Source organism: Salvelinus namaycush, unplaced genomic scaffold, assembly GCF_016432855.1.
Source record: "Salvelinus namaycush isolate Seneca unplaced genomic scaffold, SaNama_1.0 Scaffold2325, whole genome shotgun sequence".
Classification (NCBI taxonomy): domain Eukaryota; kingdom Metazoa; phylum Chordata; class Actinopteri; order Salmoniformes; family Salmonidae; genus Salvelinus; species Salvelinus namaycush.
In genome coordinates, this window is record NW_024059148.1 from 8,587 (window position 1) to 36,102 (window position 27,516).

Below are 27,516 nucleotides of genomic sequence, written 5' to 3' on the forward strand. Positions count from 1 at the left end.
GTGTATGTGTGCCATTCAGAGGATGACTGCCTTTGAACGGGGACTGGTAGTAGGTGCCAGGAGCACCGGTTTATGACAAGAATTACAACGCTCCCGGGTTAACAGTTTCCCGAGTGTATCAAGAATGGTCCACCACCCAACTCAATATGAGGAAGGTGTTGGGTATACTCAGTGTAGAACCCTGGTACATTTAACCTGATATATTGTCTATGATTAAGACAGGGAGAGTGAGGAGACAGAAGCCTAGAGGTCTGCTCTAGACGCCGGGTAACACCTGCTCTGGCCTGAACTCCCACCCCCTCTGAACCCCAGTCACCCCCACCCCTGTGGTTCCCCCACCCCAAAAGTCACTCAGCCCTAACCACCAAATCAAATAGTGACTGACATGGAGGGATCAGACACAGAGACTTACTAATGCGCGCACACTCCATTCTGTAGACTGTGTGTGTGTGTGTGTGTGTGTGTGTGTGTGTGTGTGTGTGTGTGTGTCTGACACGGAGTTGAGATAAGGTTTCTTCTCAACATCTCCAGCTGGGATGATGAACCTGACATCCCAACAGACCAGTGGATCACAGACACACGACACGCACACACACACAGTATCTGGTATAGAGTGCAGACGGCATTGTGAAGCAGTCTTGTCGCTGGTAGTATTAGTTTGTGTGCGGGGAAAGAGAGAGTGAGAGGAGCGGTAAAGAGATTTGTAGTCCTCCACTGAACTGGAGCAGCACAGAGGACTGATGACAAGTCTGAGAGGAAGGGAGGAGGATACAAGTGTGAGGAGTGTTCCCTCTCTTCCTTTCCATCTCTCTCTCTGAGAGGGTTTCGCTCTCTCTTCGTCTGCCAGGTGCGTTGTCGCCAGGGAGACAAGATGACTGCGGCTCCGTCGCTGAAGAACAGTCGTCCTTCTGATGTCACTTACATAGAAATACACAACACAGAGACTACACAATAGGGAGTCTCTTTCACACACCCACCCTCGTTCACATTTAACATTGAGAGACACATTCAACGACAACAAGGTCAATTCCGGTATCATTCTTTAATTTCCTCTGATCAGACGTGATTTTGACACGGTTAGGATGAAAACAAAACAAGCAGATGCATTACTAATACAATGGTGTGTGCAGGACAGCGCACAGGGATAGAGGGATACAGTAGGGTGAAGCCTGGTGGATAGAAGTCATGTGATCATGTAGGTTTATATAGTGGATAGAGGGATACAGTAGGGTGAAGCCTGGTGGATAGAAGTCATGTGATCATGTAGGTTTATATAGTGGATAGAGGGATACAGTAGGGTGAAGCCTGGTGGATAGAAGTCATGTGATCATGTAGGTTTATGATAGAGGGTGTGGTGATGGGGCGGACTAGTGGCTTTGTAAGAGGGGTGAGCTGGTTGGGTGGTGGTGCGTGTTGGTAATGATAGTGGTTCAGTCCGTGAGGATATCTTCAGCTCTGGGCCTGCATTGGTTCTGGTGGACTCCGCCTAGACTTAAACTCTCCGTCTCTGCATGTATTCATGCGTCTCCAACATGGAGGACAGTTGCACTTCTCCTACTGCTGCTGCGTGATGGAGCTACTGCGCTGTACTCTTTAGGAAGTGCTACCGTTGTCCTCCTCCCTCTTGGTAGTAGAGATAGACATGCAGTGGAGTGGGGTGGGGGAGAAGGGGTGTAGGTACTGTAGGTGGGATCTTACGAAGGAGTAAAGGGTTTGGGGGTCAGTGGGGGTGGGGGGAGAAGGGTGTTGGGCTAAGGGGTGTCCATCTCTCTCTCTCAGGGTTGTCTGGTTTTCTTGTGTTCCTGGTTCTGGTCAGGTTGCAGTTCTGATTCTACCTCGAGTCGGGGTTGCGATCTCTGGTGCTTACTCTCCTCTCCACTCATTTGCAGTCGATAAAGGGTTGGTAAACCGTAATGCCACAGCACCTCCCGCTTAGCCCCCAGTCCTCAACTTGTTCTGGAACAACAGGATAAAAAAAAGAGAGAATGTGAGAGAGGGGAGGAGGGAGGTAGAGAGAGAGAGGGGAGGGGATTTCATATTAGCCATAACTCTTGCCACAAATCCCCAACACGTCACCCTCCCTGTCCATCCCCAACACGTCACCCTCCCTGTCCATCCCCAACACGTCACCCTCCCTGTCCATCCCCAACACGTCACCCTCCCTGTCCATCCCCAACACGTCACCCTCCCTGTCCATCCCCAACACGTCACCCTCCCTGTCCATCCCCAACACGTCACCCTCCCTGTCCATCCCCAACACGTCACCCTCCCTGTCCATCCCCAACACGTCACCCTCCCTGTCCATCCCCAACACGTCACCCTCCCTGTCCATCCCCAACACGTCACCCTCCCTGTCCATCCCCAACACGTCACCCTCCCTGTCCATCCCCAACACGTCACCCTCCCTGTCCATCCCCAACACATCACCCTCCCTGTCCATCCCCAACACACCACCCTCCCTGTCCATCCCCATTTGATACAGGCTATAGCATTTGATGCCTCACAATGAAACCTTCCAGGAGAAGTGTGGTGAGGACAATTAGAGGAGATGGGGAGGGGAGAGGAAAACAATGTGGGGGAACACAGAAAAGTGTCTTTTACTTAAGAGGGAGAACAAAGGAGAAAAACACAAAGCGACTGACTATACAGATAGGGGGAGAGAGAGGGAGGAGGAGAGAGAGGGAGGAGGAGAGAGAGGGAGGGGGAGAGAGAGGGAGGAGGAGAGAGAGGGAGGAGGAGAGAGAGGGAGGGAGGGCAGTAGATTGATTTGTGCTCTAGATTAGATTCATCCATGTCGGTGCCTCCCTATAGCTGTCCAACAGCAAGCGGATCAATTCATTCTACACACTAGACTACACTCTATACTACCATGACACCAGTCATTACAGATGAACAACATTTACTCTGCCCAACCTAACAGACTACACTCTATACTACCATGACAGCAGTCATTACAGATGAACAACATTTACTCTGCCCAACCTAACAGACTACACTCTATACTACCATGACAGCAGTCATTACAGATGAACAACATTTACTCTGCCCAACCTAACAGACTACACTCTATACTACCATGACACCAGTCATTACAGATGAACAACATTTACTCTGCCCAACCTAACAGTCAACAACAAGCAATGAGGGGCTCCAACAAGTCACATGTTGAAGGCTGGGGCCTTATATAATGCTGTAATGTGACAGAAGGGAGGTAGCTGAACTGAATAGATATGGTCAGACAGCATGCTAACTGGTTTACAGCAGGATCACGTCAAACATAGAACAAGCTGTTTTAAACACGGTTTAAACTCTGTGCAAAGACAGTCAACAAGGAAGATTTATTTGAGATTTTTACATCCCAAAAAAGCTATAGCAGCTAGTAAGACCTCTGAGATCCAAGATGACTGGGGGAGGCAACAAGGCAAGAAGTGGTCATGCAGCGAGAATATGCAATGAAGAGAGAGCGCGAGAGAGATCGGCCCCCGTGATAAACATTCTATTCATGGGCCTCTCAAAAGAGAGTCTTCTTCCTCTTTATCCGTCCTTCCAGTCGCTCTATTCCCCCTCTTTCTATATAATAACCCCAGTCAGTTGCTATCTGGACCCGTTTAGCATTGTGTGTATTATAAAGTGACAGGGAGTGTGTGTGTGTGTGTGTGTGTGTGTGTGTGTGTGTGTGTGTGTGTGTGTGTGTGTGTGTGTGTGTGTGTGTGTGTGTGTGTGTGTGTGTGTGTGTGTGTGTGTGTGTGAGAGAGGCCATCAAGGTCTAAATATTATCGTGGGCCGATGATAAGGAATACTAGTAATTATTAGTCACAAAGGCCTGTCTGATGACAACCCTATAGTCTTTCCCCTCTCTTGGACCAGTCAATATTCAGACTGATTATGTCATATTATTATTGTGTGTTCAATGGTGATGGAGTGGACAATCCTATCTAGGGGTAATTCATTACGGGCATGTTTAGTGGTTTAGCGGGCCGTTTGAAGCTTGAAGGGTGCTGGGGTTTTGTGTGGAGTGTGAAGTGTATCAGGGCTTGTGGAGGGTAAGTTTGTCTTTTATAGCTAAACTGGGGCTCCTTCTCAATTCATCATCTTTCGTCGATTTTGCCTCCTTCCCAAAACACATTGGAGAAGGTCAGAGGGGAGGGACATTGAGAAGGATGCAAGGAATCACAGAAAGATGAATTGAGACACAGATAAGAGTAGGAGCGAAGGTTGAGAGGCAGAGATTTGACCCCATCTAGGTCTTATCTGGTGCTTGATAAATTTGACCCCTCCACATAGCTTCCTGCTCGGTTACTGTGTAGCTACTCTACCGCATCTGCTATAATAATAAACCACAAATCATTACTTGTATCACCGCTTCTTCTATTCTTTTAACTAGGTTATATTGTCCCTCTGCAGTGGTCTGTATCACCTCTTCTCCTATTCTTTTAACTAGGTTATATTGTCCCTCTGCAGTGGTCTGTATCACCTCTTCTCCTATTATTTTAACTAGGTTATATTGTCCCTCTGCAGTGGGCTGTATCACCTCTTCTTCTATTCTTTTAACTAGGTTATATTGTCCCTCTGCAGTGGGCTGTATCACCTCTTCTTCTATTCTTTTAACTAGGTTATATTGTCCCTCTGCAGTGGGCTGTATCACCTGCTGTAGAGCTCTATCAGGGCTCTGTTTTATCTCTCACCTGATGATTGTAACAGCTTTCTTACACAGATAACACACTCACTACGAGTGTATTTCGATTGCGGGAAGCTGATCAACTCTGTGGATTACCATAATATTCCAGGCTGATTTCCACATTTACAAGATCAGAGCAGTGAATGTGTGCGGCAGGGACCACACAGCCTTGTGGGATTCCAAAGAGGCTACAGGTAGGTAGCACTCGTACAAATGAATAATACATAGTGTTATTTACATGATGTATAGCTTAAAACCTAGCCGCACCCAGCGGACCTAGATGTATTACTAATACCCGGGGGAGAGCGGCGGAACACAGTTCTCTAGGAACTGTCAAATTCTAAAAGAAAAAATCTAATAGAAAACCTATCTGAATATAAATTGAGTATACGTTGAGACAATACCATTACCATATGCGTTTCTTAGAGGGCCTAAAACACGTCCACTTTCCAATGACTTGAGAGCAATAGAAAAAGAACGAGAGGACAATGGTATCAGAAAGGCATCGTCTGACCTGGTCGTCTGGCCTGGACCTTATTAAATTAAACACACACTTAAGCAGTGAAAGAAACCAGCCAGCGTCAGCAGGTATTATGGAAATAGACCTTTCCTCTGAACATACAGTTTAGAGTGAGTTTTAACAAGCGAGAAACACTATGGTCTCAAACGCAGGGGCAGCCACGAGTCTTTGTTAGTGTATGTGTGTGTGTGTGTGTGTGACCAGTCGAGCTATGCGAGTGTGTGTTAGTGTATATGTGAGTGTGTGTTAGTGTATATGCGAGTGTGTGTTAGTGTGTGTTAGTGTGTGTTAGTGTATATGCGAGTGTGTGTTAGTGTGTGTTAGTGTATATACGAGTGTGTGTTAGTGTATATGCGAGTGTGTGTTAGTGTGTGTTAGTGTATATGTTAGTGTGTGTTAGTGTGTATGTGAGTGTGTGTTAGTGTGTGTTAGTGTATATGCGAGTGTGTGTTAGTGTGTGTTAGTGTATATACGAGTGTGTGTTAGTGTATATGCGAGTGTGTGTTAGTGTATATGTTAGTGTGTGTTAGTGTGTATGTGAGTGTGTGTTAGTGTGTGTTAGTGTATATACGAGTGTGTGTTAGTGTATATACGAGTGTGTGTTAGTGTGTGTTAGTGTATATGTTAGTGTGTGTTAGTGTGTGTTAGTGTGTGTTAGTGTATATACGAGTGTGTGTTAGTGTGTGTTAGTGTATATACGAGTGTGTGTTAGTGTATATGCGAGTGTGTGTTAGTGTGTGTTAGTGTATATGTGAGTGTGTGTTAGTGTATATGCGAGTGTGTGTTAGTGTATATGTGAGTGTGTGTTAGTGTGTGTTAGAGTGTGTGTTAGTGTATATGCGAGTGTGTGTTAGTGTGTGTTAGTGTATATACGAGTGTGTGTTAGTGTGTGTTAGTGTATATGTGAGTGTGTGTTAGTGTGTGTTAGTGTATATGCGAGTGTGTGTTAGTGTGTGTTAGTGTGTGTTAGTGTATATACGAGTGTGTGTTAGTGTATATGCGAGTGTGTGTTAGTGTATATGTTAGTGTGTGTTAGTGTATATACGAGTGTGTGTTAGTGTATATGCGAGTGTGTGTTAGTGTATATGTTAGTGTGTGTTAGTGTGTATGTGAGTGTGTGTTAGTGTGTGTTAGTGTATATGCGAGTGTGTGTGAGTGTGTGTTAGTGTATATACGAGTGTGTGTTAGTGTATATGCGAGTGTGTGTTAGTGTGTGTTAGTGTATATGTTAGTGTGTGTTAGTGTGTATGCGAGTGTGTGTTAGTGTGTGTTAGTGTATATGTTAGTGTGTGTTAGTGTGTATGTGAGTGTGTGTTAGTGTGTGTTAGTGTATATGCGAGTGTGTGTTAGTGTATATGCGAGTGTGTGTTAGTGTGTGTTAGTGTATATGTGAGTGTGTGTTAGTGTATATGCGAGTGTGTGTTAGTGTATATGTGAGTGTGTGTTAGTGTGTGTTAGAGTGTGTGTTAGTGTATATGCGAGTGTGTGTTAGTGTGTGTTAGTGTATATACGAGTGTGTGTTAGTGTGTGTTAGTGTGTGTTTGTGTGTTAGTGTATATACGAGTGTGTGTTAGTGTGTGTTAGTGTATATACGAGTGTGTGTTAGTGTATATGCGAGTGTGTGTTAGTGTATATGTGAGTGTGTGTTAGTGTATATGCGAGTGTGTGTTAGTGTGTGTTAGTGTATATACGAGTGTGTGTTAGTGTGTGTTAGTGTATATGTGAGTGTGTGTTAGTGTGTGTTAGTGTATATACGAGTGTGTGTTAGTGTGTGTTAGTGTGTGTTAGTGTATATGTGAGTGTGTGTTAGTGTGTGTTAGTGTGTATGCGAGTGTGTGTTAGTGTATATGCGAGTGTGTGTTAGTGTGTGTTAGTGTATATACGAGTGTGTGTTAGTGTGTGTTAGTGTATATGCGAGTGTGTGTTAGTGTATATGCGAGTGTGTGTTAGTGTGTGTTAGTGTATATGTGAGTGTGTGTTAGTGTATATGCGAGTGTGTGTTAGTGTATATGTGAGTGTGTGTTAGTGTGTGTTAGAGTGTGTGTTAGTGTGTGTTAGAGTGTGTGTTAGTGTGTGTTAGTGTGTGTTAGTGTATATACGAGTGTGTGTTAGTGTGTGTTAGTGTATATGTGAGTGTGTGTTAGTGTGTGTTAGTGTATATGTGAGTGTGTGTGTGTGTGAGTGTGTGTGTGTGTTTATTGACAGTGCTTTAAGATGCACATGTTTCAATGAGGGATGAAGAGAGAAAGACGTGTGTTTGGCCGACAACAACCATTAAGTCATGTAGGAAGGAAATGAACTGTTCTAGTGATGCTACACACAGTCACCTACATCTGGGGTCTGATGAAGCTACATGTCTAGACAACACTGAGCTACTCTACTGGGAGAGACAGATCCTGGAACAGTACAACTTACTTTCTAATGTCTGTAGCGGTTGCCCATAGCTACTCTACTGGGAGAGACAGATCCTGGAACAGTACAACTTACTTTCTAATGTCTGTAGTGGTTGCCCATGGCTACTCTACTGGGAGAGACAGATCCTGGAACAGTACAACTTACTTTCTAATGTCTGTAGCGGTTGCCCATAGCTACTCTACTGGGAGAGACAGATCCTGGAACAGTACAACTTACTTTCTAATGTCTGTAGCGGTTGCCCATAGCTACTCTACTGGGAGAGACAGATCCTGGAACAGTACAACTTACTTTCTAATGTCTGTAGCGGTTGCCCATAGCTACTCTACTGGGAGAGACAGATCCTGGAACAGTACAACTTACTTTCTAATGTCTGTAGCGGTTGCCCATAGCTACTCTACTGGGAGAGACAGATCCTGGAACAGTACAACTTACTTTCTAATGTCTGTAGCGGTTGCCCATAGCTACTCTACTGGGAGAGACAGATCCTGGAACAGTACAACTTACTTTCTAATGTCTGTAGCGGTTGCCCATAGCTACTCTACTGGGAGAGACAGATCCTGGAACAGTACAACTTACTTTCTAATGTCTGTAGCGGTTGCCCATAGCTACTCTACTGGGAGAGACAGATCCTGGAACAGTACAACTTACTTTCTAATGTCTGTAGCGGTTGCCCATAGCTACTCTACTGGGAGAGACAGATCCTGGAACAGTACAACTTACTTTCTAATGTCTGTAGCGGTTGCCCATAGCTACTCTACTGGGAGAGACAGATCCTGGAACAGTACAACTTACTTTCTAATGTCTGTAGCGGTTGCCCATAGCTACTCTACTGGGAGAGACAGATCCTGGAACAGTACAACTTACTTTCTAATGTCTGTAGCGGTTGCCCATAGCTACTCTACTGGGAGAGACAGATCCTGGAACAGTACAACTTACTTTCTAATGTCTGTAGCGGTTGCCCATAGCTACTCTACTGGGAGAGACAGATCCTGGAACAGTACAACTTACTTTCTAATGTCTGTAGCGGTTGCCCATGGCTAGTCTACTGGGAGAGACAGATCCTGGAACAGTACAACTTACTTTCTAATGTCTGTAGCGGTTGCCCATAGCGGAGCAAGATCATTATTGCCATTCTTTTCAGACAACAAAATCATGCAGCAATATGGGAATAAACAGAAGCTTTCATTAGATGTAGAACTCATTCATGTTTTACTTTTGAGACAGTAGAGATTTGTAAACAAAACAACATGTCTTATAAATTACAGTAGATGGGGATAGACACCAACAAAAGTTATTCATACGTATCCCAAGGTACACAGACACACCCCGTGGGCCCACCTGTTTAGCTTGGTTGACACACTGCAGGTAGCGGGAGGCGATGGTGGAGCAGAGCAGAGTCTTCCCACTGTGTTCCTGGTAGCACTTCAGGATCTGACCCTGCAGATCAGCACACACTGGACTCACCTCAAACCGCCTGGAGGAGACAGACTTTAGTATTTAGAATCAATATCATACACTACACACATTAAAAACAATCACATCAGCCCTCACATACACACCTGCAAAACAAGCAATTACTAACATTCCCCATTTACTGACAGGAGGAGAGAGCAGAGACACACAAAAACATGAAATTGTCCTCCCCATTCTGCCCATTCCCCATCCCACAGCAGTGGTTAATCTGGGATCAGTCAGACTGTAGAAGAGATGGGGCCAAAGGTTGATCCAGCCAATGGAAGCAACCGTCAGCGCAACAGTGACGGGCATGCCAATCCATTCATTAGAGGCTCCCCACGTCAATGGAAGGGCCAGAGGACGTGTGAATATTGGCAAGCCGTGCTATCCTGTCACCAGGAGAAAGGTTCTATACCTGTCCCTCTGGAAACAGGAGATCTATCCAGGGCTTCTTTTCTATGGCTAATTGTGTTCTCTTTTCTCCTCAGAAAACACACTGGCCAATCAATGTCTAATATGGACACACCCAGAAAATAAACAGAGGAGAAAAAAAAGGATAAAGAAGAAGGAAATGAACAACAATAAAAAGTTGTTGTACTGAGATAGGAAACTCCTCATCATAGTGATGAAGATGATGACTCTCGTGGGTTTATTGACCACAGAACTGAGAACTGACTATCAGTATTGATTGATAGAGCCTGTATGACTATAGGGTTCTGATTGCATTGACACACCCTCTCCTATAGCTAGCTGTCCCCTTGGTCGTGCTAAGTGGACATTTATTGACTGATGATTGATAATTGTACTGCACTGTTAAAGGGAAATGGCACACAAGCATTTCCACTGCACCTTTTACACCTGTAAACCGTGTACTTGACAAATAAACATTTATTTGAGGAATACAGCACCCAAAGAGCTGGTCCTTACTTCTGACACCAAATAGCCATTGACACCGCAGAAACAGCTACTGACACCGCGGCAACAGCTACTGACACCGCGGCAACAGCTACTGACACCGCGGCAACAGCTACTGACACCGCGGCAACAGCTACTGACACCGCGGCAACAGCTACTGACACCGCGGCAACAGCTACTGACACCGCGGCAACAGCTACTGACACCGCGGCAACAACTACTGACACCGCGGCAACAACTACTGACACCGCGGCAACAACTACTGACACCGCGGCAACAACTACTGACACCGCGGCAACAACTACTGACACCGCGACAACAACTATTGACACGGAGGTGTCAGTGTATCAAACATCACAAGTGCGCTAATGCTAACCAAAACTGTCTGCATAGTTCAGTACTGTGGAGCCACCAAATTGTTCCACTTTCGTGCTAGCTGTACATCGCAATGCTTATCTTCTGCTAAAGGCTAGCTTCAGTCCACAAATGGTCTTTCATCACCACTGCAATGCCATATGGGTCCCAAAGCGTTAGTGCCTTTTCGCTAACCTCAGCAGCAAGGACTATCAACTGCACCAATGATCTCATGCTAACAGCTAGCAGGATCTGTCTCTTGACAGTTAGCACACCCCATAAACCACCCATACATAAAAGATACACCTGCACATGTTAGGGCCATTATGCTAATGTTGGCATCATCCTTTAGCAGTTAGCACACAAAAGTGCTGATTTCGCCTGTCAGCACCTTTCTGATCCTTGGAGGGGCATTAGGGGCACAGCTGAGCCCCTCCAGTTCCAATCAGGTGTTGGATTTACCGCCTGTAGTGAGAATTCACCCTCCTGTTGGGTTTGAAAGGACACAACGGCCACATGGTTCATTACCCAGGATGCAATGCAGGAGGGCTGGTTGCATTGGACCTCGGAGTATGGCCGCCAACACATGGCCACAGTATTATGGCCAAAGGGATGTCAGTCAATAATCCATCCTCCTCACATCTCGTCACCAGCCGCCACTGCATTTAACAACATGTAGGCGAGTAAGGAACCTATTGATACAAAGCAGCAAGTGCTGGATGATCTGAAATAAGTTCTTAACATTGTTAACCTTCCATTTAATGGATATTTCTGATGGTACTGTAGGTTGTCACTATTCTTCACATTTGAGCAGCGATTGAACATTACGCACCATCTCATATACATAGAGGCTCTTCAAGCACCAAGAGAATCCACTCATTGCCTTCGGAGTGACATGCCCATTTCTCTAAGTCTCTGCGGTGAAGGACGACAGTGTGTCTCACACACACAGACAGCAGAATTCTTCTCCTGCAGCTCCTATACCGTAGCATTCATTCCACTGCCTTTGGGCATCTTCAGGGACCAGGCAGCCACGTACACCCGCTAATTATTTTCTTAAGCGTTTGCATTAATGCCAGGTGCAGCCTGCTGATACAACACAAGTGTTTGTTTCTCTTAGAAACCATTACAGATGACAGAGAGGGGGGGGGGGGGGAGAGGTAGAACACCTAGAGAGGAAGAGGGTAAGAGAGAGAAAGAGGCTAAGAGAGAAAGAGAGAGAGAGGGTAAGAGAGAGAGAGGAAATGGGAGATAAATCTCAGTTCTCTCGTTCTTTCCTTCTCTTTCCCTACTCCATAGAGAGACCTGAGACAGTGTTTAGTTAATCAGGACAATAACACTGTCACACACACACTCTGGCTCACGCAGGGTCATTCATCATCCATCATTATGATTAATATTAACTCATTCTCACAGCCACGGGTAGGAGAGAAGAGAAAGAGAGACCGAGAAAGAGAATTTCTGCCTTCTCAATATTACATTAGGCTCTCCCTCATCAGTTACTATCACCTGTAATACAGTCGGCCTGTGTGCTGCATAGCCACAGCACAGCAACTGTATCTTCCCAATACAACCTCAGAGAAAGGTTTTGTAGTTTTGTTAGTAGAGTAGTCAAGGGGAAGGTACTGTAGCACCACATAGTGAATGCCATTCCCAGGGAACTGTCTATGATATATTTACATGTAGTCAGAAACAGCAGTGATTCATCCTGTTCCCATGGAACCTGAACATTGGGGCATCCGTAAACACCCCCCCCCCCCCCCCCCCTCTATCGGTTTCTGGACCCCACAGGAATCAAAAGCACAAAAACGTTTCAATGCTGTGACCTTTGAGGAGGAAACAGTTGGTTGTGGTCTAAGATCAGACTTGTAGCTAATATGTTCTGACGTAATGGGTCAGAAATCTGAGGGGGACCATGGTTCATATTTGTTTTTACAATGCTCTTTGTTCAGGGTTGGGAAGAGACCGAATGGCTCCTCTGAACCTACAAGACATATAGATTTGTCTGATCTCTGCCTCTCTCCTTCTCGGTTTCTCTCCCTCTTGATTTCTTTCTCCCTTTCCGTTTTTCTCTCTGTCTCGCAGTTTCTATCCCTCTTCCTCCCTCTCATTCCCCTTCTCTAACACAGACAACCAGAAGATTCATTCGCAGGTCAAATCCATCTGCTGTCAATCAAAAATCCCCTCTCCCTGCATGGCCATCCCACCCCCCTCAGAGGCACCTGGGATATTTAATAAAACTTCAGAGAGTGAGAGATTGAAACAAATGGAGACGTGTAGCTGAGCGAGGCGAGAGAGGGAGGTGTGTGTACTGTACCTACGGAGTGGGGGGACAATACATCTCTCTGCTTATATAGGAGGCCATCAGTAAAGGTCTCCATGCCAACATAGCTCTATTGATATGAGATAAGTTTCCCCTCTTTCCTCCTCTCCCTCCTTTCCTCCCTCTCTCCCCCCCTTGATCCATAGATAGAGCAGGAGAGAGGGGACGCTTAGGGTTTGTTTCATAGAGCTACAGTATGGTTTATACACCACAGCCACATAAATCAAGCTGGAGAGGGGAGACATATGACAAACCGCAGGGAGCCGCATTGAGATGAGATGCTTTATCAGAGACGGGGAGAGAGAGAGAGAGAGAGAGAGGGGTGGGCAAGAGAGAGGCCGAAGAATATGAACATGTAAAAAGCGAAAGCACACACAGGAGAGGGTGGCCGGAGAGGAGGGGACAGGGATACACAAAATAAAGCCAGTAGAAGAAAGATATAGCATGGGAAAGAGGGTGAAGGAGGAGGGAGATAAAGGAGGATAATGAAGCACGTAGGTTTGAGGGATGAACAGAAAGGCGATGGAAAGAGAGAAGGAAAAGAGAAAACAAAAAGGAGGAGGAAGAGATTCTATACTAAGCGACTAGTTGGTTAGCTATGCTGTGTTACTTCTAGAAACAGACTAACTATATCTGTCCCTCCTATAGAGTGTAGAAACAGACTAACTAGATCTGTCCCTCCTATAGGGCGTAGAAACAGAAACAGACAGCTCATAGAAAACCATCCTTTCCTCTCTCCTTCCCCTACACCAGTCAGCGCATTGAAAAAGCATAGCTATTCCACTGTACTATGAGTACGGTAGTCTCTCTAGCCAGACAAAAACTATCCTGACCAAATCGTACTAATGTCTTGTATAAATATGCATGGACAGCAGTTATAGCAAATCATTGCTTAATTTTTTCAAGAAAATAAAAGGCATACTGATATGTAAGTGACTTTCTCACTGTACAGTATTGTGTTACACATATCTTACACGTATGGGTGCAATATTTCTCCATCCATTTATCCAAAAACATATGTTGACCATAAACTGACACCCACAGTAGGATCTATCTTCCCTATGTCCATGAGTATGGATTACAAGGCCCAGATTGAGTTCTCAAAAGGCACAAGGTCCATTTATCATCATTTACAAGCACTTGGGTTATAATAGGGTTAGGAGGTGAAGCTGGGGCCTCTTAAAGAGCCTTCATGTCCTCTCTGGTTAAGACCGGCTCTGTGACAGAGTCAGGCAAATAAATACAAATGATCCATTTAGAGAGAAAAATGACACACTTAACTCTCATCGCTTTTTAAAGAAGACCTGACTGACCCCCCATGGTGATATCCATCAGGGAGAGAGGGGGGGATAGAAGAGAGATACAAAAAGTAGAGATTGAGAAAGAGTGAGACAAAGAAAGGAGAGAAAAGGATAAACAAATGAGCACCAGAGAGAAATAAATAAGAGAGTGAGATAATGAGAAGGAACAGAAGAAAGGAGAGCTGGGCCCCCCCCACTGACACTCATCCCGGCAGACATCTCCTGCGGGCTGGGCCCCCCCACTGACACTCATCCCGGCGGACATCTCCTGCGGGCTGGGCCCCCCCCACTGACACTCGTCCCGGCGGACATCTCCTGCGGGCTGGGCCCCCCCACTGACACTCGTCCCGGCGGACATCTCCTGAGGGCTGGGCCCCCCCACTGACACTCGTCCCGGCGGACATCTCCTGAGGGCTGGGCCCCCCCACTGACACTCGTCCCAGCAGACATCTCCTGAGGGCTGGGCCCACCCACTGACACTCGTCCCGGCGGACATCTCCTGAGGGCTGGGCCCATCCACTGACACTCGTCCCGGCGGACATCTCCTGAGAGCTGGGCCCCCCCCCACTGACACTCAACCCGGCGGACATCTCCTGAGGGCTGGGCCCCCCCACTGACACTCGTCCCGGCGGACATCTCCTGAGGGCTGGGCCCCCCCACTGACACTCGTCCCGGCGGACATCTCCTGAGGGCTGGGCCCCCCCACTGACACTCGTCCCGGCGGACATCTCCTGAGGGCTGGGGCCCCCCCACTGACACTCGTCCCGGCGGACATCTCCTGAGGGCTGGGCCCATCCACTGACACTCGTCCCGGCGGACATCTCCTGAGAGCTGGGCCCCCCCCCACTGACACTCAACCCGGCGGACATCTCCTGAGAGCTGGGTCCCCCCACTGACACTCAACCCGGGAGACATCTCCTGAGAGCTCTTGGAATGGAGTTTTGCTCTGTTTTTACCATTCACTATCACTTCCATACTATGGCTCTACCTTTGTCATCCCTTGCCAACGCACACTAACTAACTAATGTTTGGTATGACAATCAACACGACAGAGAAGGCTGCATTGTAGTTTAGTTCTCTTCTCGACTACTCAGACCACTCATAGCACAGGAAAGGGCTTCATATCATGTGAATTTCATTCACTTCACGCACAGAAGATTTACTGTCAAAAAATAGAGTTTACGATTGTTCCTACTCTCTCGCTGCTCAGGGGATGGGTTGTTGAGGGAAAACTGAAACTTAGTCAAGATGTCCAGCCCTGTCCAAACCAGTGAAGACGAAACTGTACAGAACATCAGCAACAAAACAGAACTCTTAACCATGGCATCGAAGAACAACTTAAAGTAAAACTATTGTATTCCTAAGAGAATTTACTGTTAAAGTAGAACTATTGTATTCCTATGATACATTACTGTTAAAGTAGAACTATTGTATTCCTATGATACATTACTGTTAAAGTAAAACTGTTGTATTCCTATGATACATTACTGTTAAAGTAGAACTATTGTATTCCTATGATACATTACTGTTAAAGTAAAACTGTTGTATTCCTATGATACATTACTGTTAAAGTAAAACTGTTGTATTCCTATGATACATTACTGTTAAAGTAGAACTATTGTATTCCTATGATACATTACTGTTAAAGTAGAACTATTGTATTCCTATGATACATTACTGTTAAAGTAGAACTATTGTATTCCTATGATACATTACTGTTAAAGTAAAACTGTTGTATTCCTATGATACATTACTGTTAAAGTAGAACTATTGTATTCCTATGATACATTACTGTTAAAGTAGAACTATTGTATTCCTATGATACATTACTGTTAAAGTAAAACTGTTGTATTCCTATGATACATTACTGTTAAAGTAGAACTATTGTATTCCTATGATACATTACTGTTAAAGTAAAACTGTTGTATTCCTAAGAGAATTTACTGTTAAAGTAAAACTGTTGTATTCCTAAGAGAATTTACTGTTAAAGTAAAACTGTTGTATTCCTATGATACATTACTGTTAAAGTAGAACTATTGTATTCCTATGATACATTACTGTTAAAGTAGAACTATTGTATTCCTATGATACATTACTGTTAAAGTAGAACTATTGTATTCCTATGATACATTACTGTTAAAGTAGAACTATTGTATTCCTATGATACATTACTGTTAAAGTAAAACTGTTGTATTCCTAAGAGAATTTACTGTTAAAGTAAAACTGTTGTATTCCTATGATACATTACTGTTAAAGTAGAACTATTGTATTCCTATGATACATTACTGTTAAAGTAGAACTATTGTATTCCTATGATACATTACTGTTAAAGTAAAACTGTTGTATTCCTATGATACATTACTGTTAAAGTAGAACTATTGTATTCCTATGATACATTACTGTTAAAGTAAAACTATTGTATTCCTAAGAGAATTTACTGTTAAAGCATCATTTGTAGTCCACACAGAAATCTACAGATTTTATGATGTGCCACAGTCTGCCCAACAGTCCTTTTACAATGTGTTCAAGTCAGTTATTCAGTCACTAAAAGGTGTGTGAGATCAGAAAGCAGAGAGGGAGGCTTTACAACCAGTACTAAGGCTTTTAAATGTGTTTATATGAGAGTGTGTGTGTGTCCGAGCAAGGACCATTTTACAGCCAGTACATAAAGGCTTTTAAGTGTGTGTGTGTGTGGGGGGTAGGGGGGGGTTTAAGCTAAGGTTATTGACTGATGTCTGACTGCATTGACCACCATCTTGTACTGGGGGTCCAAGTTGCCTAGTTACGGACCTACGGTCTCCTGTAATGGCAGCGGGTTGATGTGCACTCGTCAGGCGGGTCAAGTCTTACCTCAGCGAGACCGCACACACACCCACACACACGCTTACACACACCCCTCTGTGCCTCACAGATAACAGAGCCTTTAAATACAGACAGGTTAGCTTTCTCACCACATCCCACATATCTGTATTGTTAGGGGTGGTTGGAAGAATATTCAATAGACTCCCAGGTTTGTTCCCAATTCCTCATTTAATGACTATCAAAATGCAGAGTTGTGTTAGGCTTTAACCACCCAGACCAAAACTCTGCTCTAGGACTGTTTGGCTGTTGAATATGTATGTGGGGACAGAGGGATGGAGGGAGGGATGAGTGTGTCTCTTTCGCCAGCAGGGATGGGAGGAGTAGACGGAGAGGTCGACCTGTTGACCTGACTGCAAGGAGCTGGACATTATAAACAGTATACACATAGCTATAAATGAAACCCGTTTCACACACCTGTCATTCAGCCGTAACCTGCACAGTGCAACATTGTGCCCAGACACTAAGAGCCAGTGTGTTGGTAAAGGTTTCACGTACTGGACCGGACCATATGACAGTCCATCTGGACTGGACCGGACCGTATGACAGTCCATCTGGACTGGACCGGACCGTATGACAGTCCATCTGGACTGGACCGGACCGTATGACAGTCCATCTGGACTGGACCGGACCGTATGACAGTCCATCTGGACTGGACCGTATGATAGTCCATCTAGACTGTGTTGGATAAGTGGTTAGAGGGACGGCATACAGAGGAGTTAGGAGAAGACACAGTCCTCTAGGGTACTGATAACTACAGGTGGAGAAGACACAGTCCTCTAGGGTACTGATAACTACAGGTGGAGAAGACACAGTCCTCTAGGGTATTGATAACTACAGGTGGAGAAGACACAGTCATCTAGGGTACTGATAACTACAGTTAGAGAAGATACAGTCCTCTAGGGTACTGATAACTACAGGTGGAGAAGACACAGTCCTCTAGGGTACTGATAACTACAGGTGGAGAAGACAGTCCTCTAGGGTATTGATAACTACAGGTGGAGAAGACACAGTCATCTAGGGTAATGATAACTACAGTTAGAGAAGATACAGTCCTCTAGGGTACTGATAACTACAGGTAGAGAAGACACAGTCCTCCAGGGTACTGATAACTACAGGTATAGAAGACACAGTCCTCTAAGGTACTGATAACTACAGGTAGAGAAGACACAGTCCTCTGGGGTATTGATAACTACAGGTAGAGAAGACACAGTCCTCTAGGGTACTGATAACTACAGGTAGAGAAGACACAGTCCTCCAGGGTACTGATAACTACAGGTAGAGAAGACACAGTCCTCTAGGGTACTGATAACTACAGGTAGAGAAGACACAGTCCTCTAGGGTACTGATAACTACAGGTAGAGAAGACAGTCATCTAGGGTACTGATAACTACAGGTAGAGAAGACACCTCTAGGGCCTTGATAATTACAGGCTGAATGACAACAAGGAAAGCTCGTCAGAATTAATTCAAATACATACTCAGTATTATTGTTGTCATTCAACCTGTAGATAGCAATACCCTAAAGGGTGTCATCTCAACCTGTAGATAGCAATACCCTAAAGGGTGTCATCTCAACCTGAAGATAGCAATACCCTAAAGTGTGTCATCTCAACCTGTAGATAGCAATACCCTAAAGGGTGTCATCTCAACCTGTAGATAGCAATACCCTAAAGGGTGTCATCTCAACCTGTAGATAGCAATACCCTAAAGTGTGTCATCTCAACCTGTAGATAGCAATACCCTAAAGTGTGTCATCTCAACCTGAAGATAGCAATACCCTAAAGTGTGTCATCTCAACCTGAAGATAGCAATACCCTAAAGGGTGTCATCTCAACCTGAAGATAGCAATACCCTAAAGGGTGTCATCTCAACCTGTAGATAGCAATACCCTAAAGTGTGTCATCTCAACCTGTAGATAGCAATACCCTAAAGTGTGTCATCTCAACCTGTAGATAGCAATACCCTAAAGTGTGTCATCTCAACCTGTAGATAGCAATACCCTAAAGTGTGTCATCTCAACCTGTAGATAGCAATACCCTAAAGTGTGTCATCTCAACCTGTAGATAGCAATACCCTAATGTGTGTCATCTCAACCTGTAGATAGCAATACCCTAAAGTGTGTCATCTCAACCTGTAGATAGCAATACCCTAAAGTGTGTCATCTCAACCTGTAGATAGCAATACCCTAAAGTGTGTCATCTCAACCTGTAGATAGCAATACCCTAAAGTGTGTCATCTCAACCTGTAGATAGCAATACCCTAATGTGTGTCATCTCAACCTGTAGATAGCAATACCCTAAAGTGTGTCATCTCAACCTGTAGATAGCAATACCCTAAAGTGTGTCATCTCAACCTGTAGATAGCAATACCCTAAAAGGGTGGTGTCTCTTCTCAACCTGAAGATAGCAATACCCTAAAAGGGTGGTGTCTCTTCTCAACCTGAAGATAGCAATACCCTAAAAGGGTGGTGTCTCTTCTCAACCTGAAGATAGCAATACCCTAAAAGGGTGGTGTCTCTTCTCAACCTGAAGATAGCAATACCCTAAAAGGGTGGTGTCTCTTCTCAACCTGAAGATAGCAATACCCTAAAAGGGTGGTATCTCTTCTCAACCTGAAGATAGCAATACCCTAAAAGGGTGGTGTCTCTTCTCAACCTGAAGATAGCAATACCCTAAAAGGGTGGTGTCTCTTCTCAACCTGAAGATAGCAATACCCTAAAAGGGTGGTGTCTCTTCTCAACCTCTAACGGCTGTCTCACCCTCTGAATGCTAGGCTATGAAAAGCCATCTGACATTTACTCCTGAGGTACTGACCTGTTGCACCCTCTACAACCACTGTGATTATTATTTGACCCTGCTGGTAATCTATGAACGTTTGAACATCTTGAAGAACAATCTGGACTTAATGGCCATGTACTCTTATAATCTCCACCCCGCACAGCCAGATGAGGACTGGCCACCCCTCAGAGCCTGGTTCCTCTATAGGTTTCTTCCTAGGTTCCTTCCTTTCTAGGGAGTTTTTCCTAGCCACCGTGCTTCTACATCTGCATTGCTTGCAGTTTGGGGTTTTAGGCTGGGTCTCTGTATAAGCACTTTGTGACATCTACTGATGTAAAAAAGGGATTTATAAATACATTAGATTAGATTTTTGATTCGTATGATACTTGTGTGTGTGTGTGTGTGTGTGTGTGTGTGTGATTCATTATGTGTTTACCACAGGCGAGGGCTATTAACATGAATTGTGATGATGTGTGTCAGGACCTCAGGGCAGATTCATAGAAGCTGGGGAGAGGATGAAAACTGAGAAAGTATTAGTGGGAGCCAGGTGTTTGTGTGTGCGCAAAATGAGGTCACTCTTAGGTAGCGGCGTTCCGGTTGGGAGAGCTCATCATGCTCTGCCAGGAATACCGCTGGAACTGCAGGAAACAGCTGCACTACCCTACACACTGCAAACACGCACCTCTCTACAGGCATAATGTGTGCATAAACCACACAAACTAAAAAATGTACTCCTCCAGCAGGGTTCAAATATCCCAAAAGTGACATCCAAGCCTTCAGGCACTATTGTCAATTAATTTGATACCAATAGAGGCCAAACGCTTTCATGCAGGAGGCAACAGTGCTAGGCTATCAGTACAGTATCTACAGGGAAATATATTACTACAGTATTAGCAGGATATCAAACTACTGTTGACCAGAGCCTCAAATGTTATCAAACATTCTATTAATAAAGTCTGTGGGACCAGCGGGGAAATTAAGACGTTGGGCAGAAAGACATTTCTAACTTCATAAGCCCGATTATCATATCAAACCCATGTTAATTCAATCAATTATGTATATTCCTACTCTTTCCCATTTATCTCCAGGGCAGTTTCAACTTTCAGGAAATCAAAAGGCTCTGAGACTAAACATCTTGCCTTATTATTCCACTGAACGCCAGATACCATCTTATCTCTCTCGTTCATGCACTCTCTGTCGTATCGCAATAACGTCCATAGGGACAACTCATAGAGACCTCTGTACGCTGCGCAATACTAAACAAGGTCTTTTCACACTAATACAGATCATGTACACACACACACACACACACGTGCGCGATGGCACCAAACACACCCAATGAAACCTGATTAGTGTCTACTAGCAGTAACCCTGTCCTCCCTCCCTGTCCTCCTGTAACACCAGACCCTCCCGCCATTTCATTAAACCACACACGCTCTCACATTCTCCCTCCCCAGCCCATCTAATCCAATCACAGCCCTAGTAATGCACCTCCCGTAATCCAATCAACCAATCAGGGCGCTTGCCACTGAGACTCCACCATCATGTGACTTCGCTAGACATGTGTTAGCAGTTAGCGCGTTGTGTCGCTCTAATGATATTCCAGCAATGCATTTCCTTAATGCGATTTGGGAAGCCTCAACCCCAGCTCTACCCTAAGCTAAAGCGAACCCCAGCGGATGGCTAATCAGTTTCTAGCATTTTGCAGGGAGACAATGATCCTGGCGTTAGCGCCGGCTAATGACAGGCTAACACGATTAGCGCCCCCTTCCCAGACAGAGCCATGGGCTCTGGGCCCCGTTCGCCCCACCTCCTGTGGACTCCTCATCCACTTTGTTACATTACTATGGAGCCTAATGGTCCCTTATTAGGAGTTATGGAACAGCGATGGACTGGAAATGAGATGTTCTTTAGTTACATGTACGTGATGGTTAATAGGGTCTCTGTGAATCTCACGGACAACCTAACATACAGGAGGGCAAATTGCTAAAAGCACTGATGGACAAAGTTGTCTGACACATACAAAGGCATGTTTGTTGAAATATTTTAAAGGATTAGATGCTAGCAAAAAGCATAAGCTGACGCACACCCAAAATATGTTGTAGAGGTGCTGACTAACAAACTATAAGAAGACAGTTGCACACTAATTATACTCCCAAACATTTAATGGGTATAGCAACCAACGTTTCAGCACGCAGCGCCTTCCTCAGGGTGCTGAAAGCACCTTTGTTGTTGGAATGACTGTAAGCTGGTTATAGTCTGATAAAGCAGGTAAACTACCAATGATTGGTTCACAGGGACAACACATACTCTGTAACAGACACATGCGCACACACAGACACACACCATGGCAATCACTGCAGCCATTACACATCAGTGTACACCAGAGAGGGCTCCATTTGACCTGTAGCTATCAGTGAGCCACATCATCAACATGAGCTAATAGGGTAGGCTAATCTGGAGCTGATTGAAAGACATGGGTTAGTTAGCATGTGGCTAACGGCAGTACTCTCAGTGGACTGACGGGGCTTTTAAATGGTCACTAACAACACTGAAGGGTCGTGTACGCACCAAACGGAGAAAAAAACAAAAACAAGGAGGGACAACCTGGACTTATCCAATTGGAACGGCTCATTGTAATTTTCTGATGCAAAATGTTCCGTTACGGTATGCTCTAATGAACAGGACCCTAATATCCAAACCGGACACAAAGACGACCAACATCCTCTGTGGTGTTCTTTGGACCCCTTTGGAAGTTGGTTAGATGTGCTTGCAGTGTGGCCTACTTTTAAACTGACAGAGTAACCTTGGAGATCTTGGAAGAAAAGCGGTACACTGTTAAAACCTTAATAGCCAACATCAGGTATTGAGCTCTTCATTGCCAACATTGGCCTTGAGGAGGAAGCATTTGAGATGAAAGCCTATTCATTCTGCAGTGAATGGAGATATTGTCGATGGGGGGTGTCTACATTCATTTATCCAGGATAACTTGATACACTTCTGGTAATTAAACACAATGACATGTGATTTTAACTTACTTGAACTTTGCGTTGATTCCGTCGGCAGCCTTGTGGTAGTTCTCTGTGGTCATCTTGTAGAACTGAGCACTCTGGAGGGAGGGAGAGAGGTGGGGAGAAAGATAGAAAGAGAAAACGTGAGGAAGAAAGAATGAGAGAGACAAATAAATGCCAAGTTAGAATCAGATTGGGCCTCTTACATAAAACAGTTTATTCCCATCATCCCTGGGCCTTTCAAGTGGCCTTTATTTGGCAAAAGGAAACACTCCAGCTGAGACAAGCCTTTTCCCCCTCACACACGCTTCCCAAATGGCACCCTATTCCACATATAGTGCCCCCGATACACCCTGGTAAAATTTAGCGCACTATATAGGAAATAGGGTGGTATTTGTGACACACTTTTGATAGGCATGTACCCTCCACTACTACACTAGCCCATTAAAACTTGATGGATGGGGATATTGAGGGAGCAACACCATTAAGTAGTTGTGCAGGGGTTTATTTTTATAATCTGGCTGTATTGTTGAGGGAGTGAGCTGTGTGATCGTTCAGTTTGACGTGTGTGTTCAAGAGTGTGTCTGTACAGTACCAGTCAAAAGTTGACACACCTACTCATTTGAGAGTCTTTATTTTTTACTATTTTCTACATTGTAAAATGTGTTAAACAAATCCAAATATTTTTTTATTTGAGATTCTTCAAAAGTAGCCACCCTTTGCCTTGATGACAGCTTTGCACACTCTTGGCATTCTCTCAACCAGCTTCATGAGGTACTCACCTGGAATGCATTTCAATGAACAGGTATGCCTTGTTAAAAGTTAATTTGTGGAATTTCTGTCTTAATGCGTTATTGCCAATCAGTTGTGTTGTGACAAGGTGGGGTTGGTATACAGAAGATAGCCCTCTTTGATAAAAGACCAAGTCCATATTATGGCAAGAACAGCTCAAATAAGCAAAGAGAAATGTCCATCATTACTTTAAGACATGAAGGTCAGTCAATACGGAACATTTTAAGAATTTTGAAAGTTTCTTCAAGTGTAGTCGCAAAAACCATCAAGCGCTATGATGAAACTGGCTCTCATGAGGACCGCCACAGGAAAGGAAGACCCAGAGTTATCTTTGCTGCAGAGGATAAGTTCATTATTTACCAGCCTCAGAAACTGCAGCCCAAATAAACGCTTCAGAGTTCAAGTAACAGACATCTCAACAACAACTGTTCAGAGGAAACCTATATGGTCGAATTTCGGCAAAGAAACCATTACTAAAGGAAACCAATAAGAGAAGAGACATGCTTGGTCCAAGAAACACAAGCAATGGATATTAGACTAGTGGAAACCACCGTGTCTTTGTGAGACGCAGAGTAGGTGAACGGATGATCTCTGCATGTGGGGTTCCCACCGTGAAGCATGGAGATGGTGCTTTGCTGGTGACACTGTCAGTAATTTATTTAGAATTTAAGGCACACTTAACTAGCATGGCTACCACAGCATTCTGCAGCAATACGCCATCCCATCTGGTTTGCGCTTAGTGGGACTATCATTAATTTTTCAACAGGACAATGACACAACACACCTCCAGGCTGTATAAGGGCTATTTGACCAAGAAGGAGAGTAATGGAGTGCTGCATCAGATCACCCAACCTCATCCCAATTGAGATGGTTTGGGATGAGTTGGACCGCAGAGTGAAGGAAAAGCAGCCAACAAGTGCTCAGCATATGTGGGAAGTCCTTCAAAACAGTTAGAAAAGCATTCCAGGTGAAGCTGGTTGAGAGAATACCAAGAGTGCGTAAAGCTGTCATCAAGGCAAAGGGTGGCTACTTTGAAGAATTAGGTTACTACATAATTCCCAATATTGTTATTTCATAGTTTTGATGTTTTCACTATTATTCTACAATAGTAAACACAAAGAAAACCCTTGAATTAGGTGTGTGCAAACTTTTGACTGTATGTGTACTGTATGTGTAAAGTGCTCTCCACTAATATTGGCAAACTTGGTAAATATGAGCAAAACTGCTGTGAAAAAATGTATTTGTTTATTCTCTTGGTCTTTTATTCGAAATATTCACAAAAATGTAACCTTTAATTAAAGTAAAATAATTGAAAGAAAAAATGTATTCTTATCATAAAACAAATATTTTTCTCAAATAAACACTACCGTTCAAAAGTTTGGGGCCACTTAGAAATGTCCTTGTTTTCCATGAAAACATACATGAAATGAGTTGCAAAATGAATAGGAAATATAGTCAAGACGTTGATAAGGATATAAATAATGATTTTTAATTGATTTTTAATTGAAATAATAATTGTGTCCTTCAAATTTTGCTTCCAGCAATTACAGCCTTGCAGACCTTTGGCATGCTAGTTGTCAATTTGTTGAAGTAATCTGAAGAGATTTCACCCCATGCTTCCTGAAGCACCTCCCACAGGTTGATAAGCTCTTCTTACGTACCATATTTTTTACTTAACAAGGCAAGTCAGTTAAGAACAAATTCTTATTTACAATGACGGCTTTGGAACAGTGGGTTAACTGCCTTGTTCAGGGGCAGAACGACAGATTTTTTACTTTGTCAGCTCGGGGATTCGATCTAGAAATCTTTCGGTTACTGGCCCAACACTAACCACTAGGCTACCTGCCGCCCCATATGGTCAAGCTGCTCCCACAACAGCTCAATAGGGTTGAGATCCGGTGACTGTGCTGGCCACTCCATTATAGACAGAACACCAGCTGACTGCTTCTTCCCTAAATAGTTCTTGCATAGTTTGGAGCTGTGCTTTGGGTCATTGTCTTGTTGTAGGAGGAAATTGGCTCCAATTAAGCGCCGTCCACAGGGTATGGCATGGCGTTGCAAAATGGAGTGATAGCCTTTCTTCTTCAAGATCCCTTTTACTCTGTACAAATCTCCCACTTTACCACCACCAAAGCACTCCCAGACCACCACATTGCCTCCACCATGCTTGACAGATGGCATCAAGCACTCCTCCAGCATCTTTTCACTTTTTCTGCGTCCCATGAATGTTATTCTTTGCGATCAGAACACCTCAAACTTAGATTAGTCTGTCCATAACACTTTTTTTCCAATCTTCCTCTGTCCAGTGTCTGTTCTTTTGCCCATTTTAATCTTTTATTTTTATTGGCCAGTCAGAGATATGTCTCTTTCTTTGAAACTCTGCCTAGAAGGCCAGCATCCCAGAGTCGCCTCTTCACTTTTGAAGTTGAGACTGGTGTTTTGCGGATACTATTTAATGAAGCTGCCAGTTGAGGACATGTGAGGCATCTGTTTCTCAAACTAGACACGTCCAACCACCTCTCCATTTACTGACGCCCCGTCCAATCACCTTTCCCTTTACTGACGCCCCGTCCAACCACCTCTCCCTTTACTGACGCCCCGTCCAACCACCTCTCCCTTTACTGACGCCCCGTCCAACCACCTCTCCCTTTACTGACGCCCCGTCCAACCACCTCTCCCTTTACTGACGCCCCGTCCAACCACCTCTCCCTTTACTGACGCCCCGTCCAACCACCTCTCCCTTTACTGACGCCCCGTCCAACCACCTCTCCATTTACTGACGCCCCGTCCAACCACCTCTCCCTTTACTGACGCCCCGTCCAACCACCTCTCCCTTTACTGACGCCCCGTCCAACCACCTCTCCCTTTACTGACGCCCCGTCCAACCACCTCTCCCTTTACTGACGCCCCGTCCAACCACCTCTCCCTTTACTGACGCCCCGTCCAACCACCTCTCCCTTTACTGACGCCCCGTCCAACCACCTCTCCCTTTACTGACGCCCCGTCCAACCACCTCTCCCTTTACTGACGCCCCGTCCAACCACCTCTCCCTTTACTGACGCCCCGTCCAACCACCTCTGCCTTTACTGACGCCCCGTCCAACCACCTCTCCCTTTACTGACGCCCCGTCCAACCACCTCTCCCTTTACTGACGCCCCGTCCAACCACCTCTCCCTTTACTGACGCCCCGTCCAACCACCTCTCCCTTTACTGACGCCCCGTCCAACCACCTCTCCCTTTAATGACGCCCCGTCCAACCACCTCTCCCTTTAATGACGCCCCGTCCAACCACCTCTCCCTTTACTGACGCCCCGTCCAACCACCTCTCCCTTTACTGACACCCCGTCCAACCACCTCTCCCTTTACTGACGCCCCGTCCAACCACCTCTCCCTTTACTGACGCCCCGTCCAACCACCTCTCCCTTTAATGACGCCCCGTCCAACCACCTCTCCCTTTACTGAAGCCCCGTCCAATCACCTCTCACCAATAATCTCTCACTTTACTAGCAAATCTTCCAATTAAAGTAACCAACTGAGTTGTGTCAGACCGGCTAAGAGTTCTACGTGAATGGCATGACTAGAACTTTACAAGTATGTTTGAGATTTAACCAACGTTAGTGCAGACTATCCAGTCAGGGAACCATCAGTGGCAGTATCCTCAATGTCACTGACATTAAGACTAGGATTTAACCAGTGTGTTTGTCTGTGTGTGTGTGTAACAGCGGTTGCTAGAATGTGGTGTTGGTCTCTGTGTTGAATACTAAGTGACTAATAATAATAATAATAATACCTGGATAAATCGCAGCGCTGCCACTAATCAGAACCCTAATCCATCAGGAAGCACAAACGGCCAGTGATTGCAGGGCCAGCGTGCACACACACACACACACACACACACAGAAAGACAGAAAAAAAGCAGACACAAACGCCTACAGCCTGTGCAGGGAGACAGAGTGGGAGACAGAGTAGCAGACAGTGTAATTTGTGAGGCTGTTGTGTGTGATTAACGAGTGGGGCTCAAATTGTGATTTCCTGCTGTCCTCCTAACTGATTTAGAGTGCAGCAGAGCCCCTCAATCAGTAGGAACGATAGGACCTGACCACCCTCGGGTTGA

At 44.9% G+C, this 27,516-nt stretch overlaps 1 long non-coding RNA gene across 1 annotated transcript; it reads right to left on the bottom strand.

The window, feature by feature from the left end:
- Positions 1-1,023: 1,023 nt before the first annotated feature.
- Positions 1,024-22,712, bottom strand: LOC120038682. Its single transcript, XR_005475170.1, has 3 exons — positions 22,638-22,712; positions 8,952-9,087; positions 1,024-1,956 (listed from the first exon to the last, which is right to left on the bottom strand). It is a non-coding gene; the product is annotated as an uncharacterized LOC120038682 (long non-coding RNA).
- Positions 22,713-27,516: the final 4,804 nt, after the last annotated feature.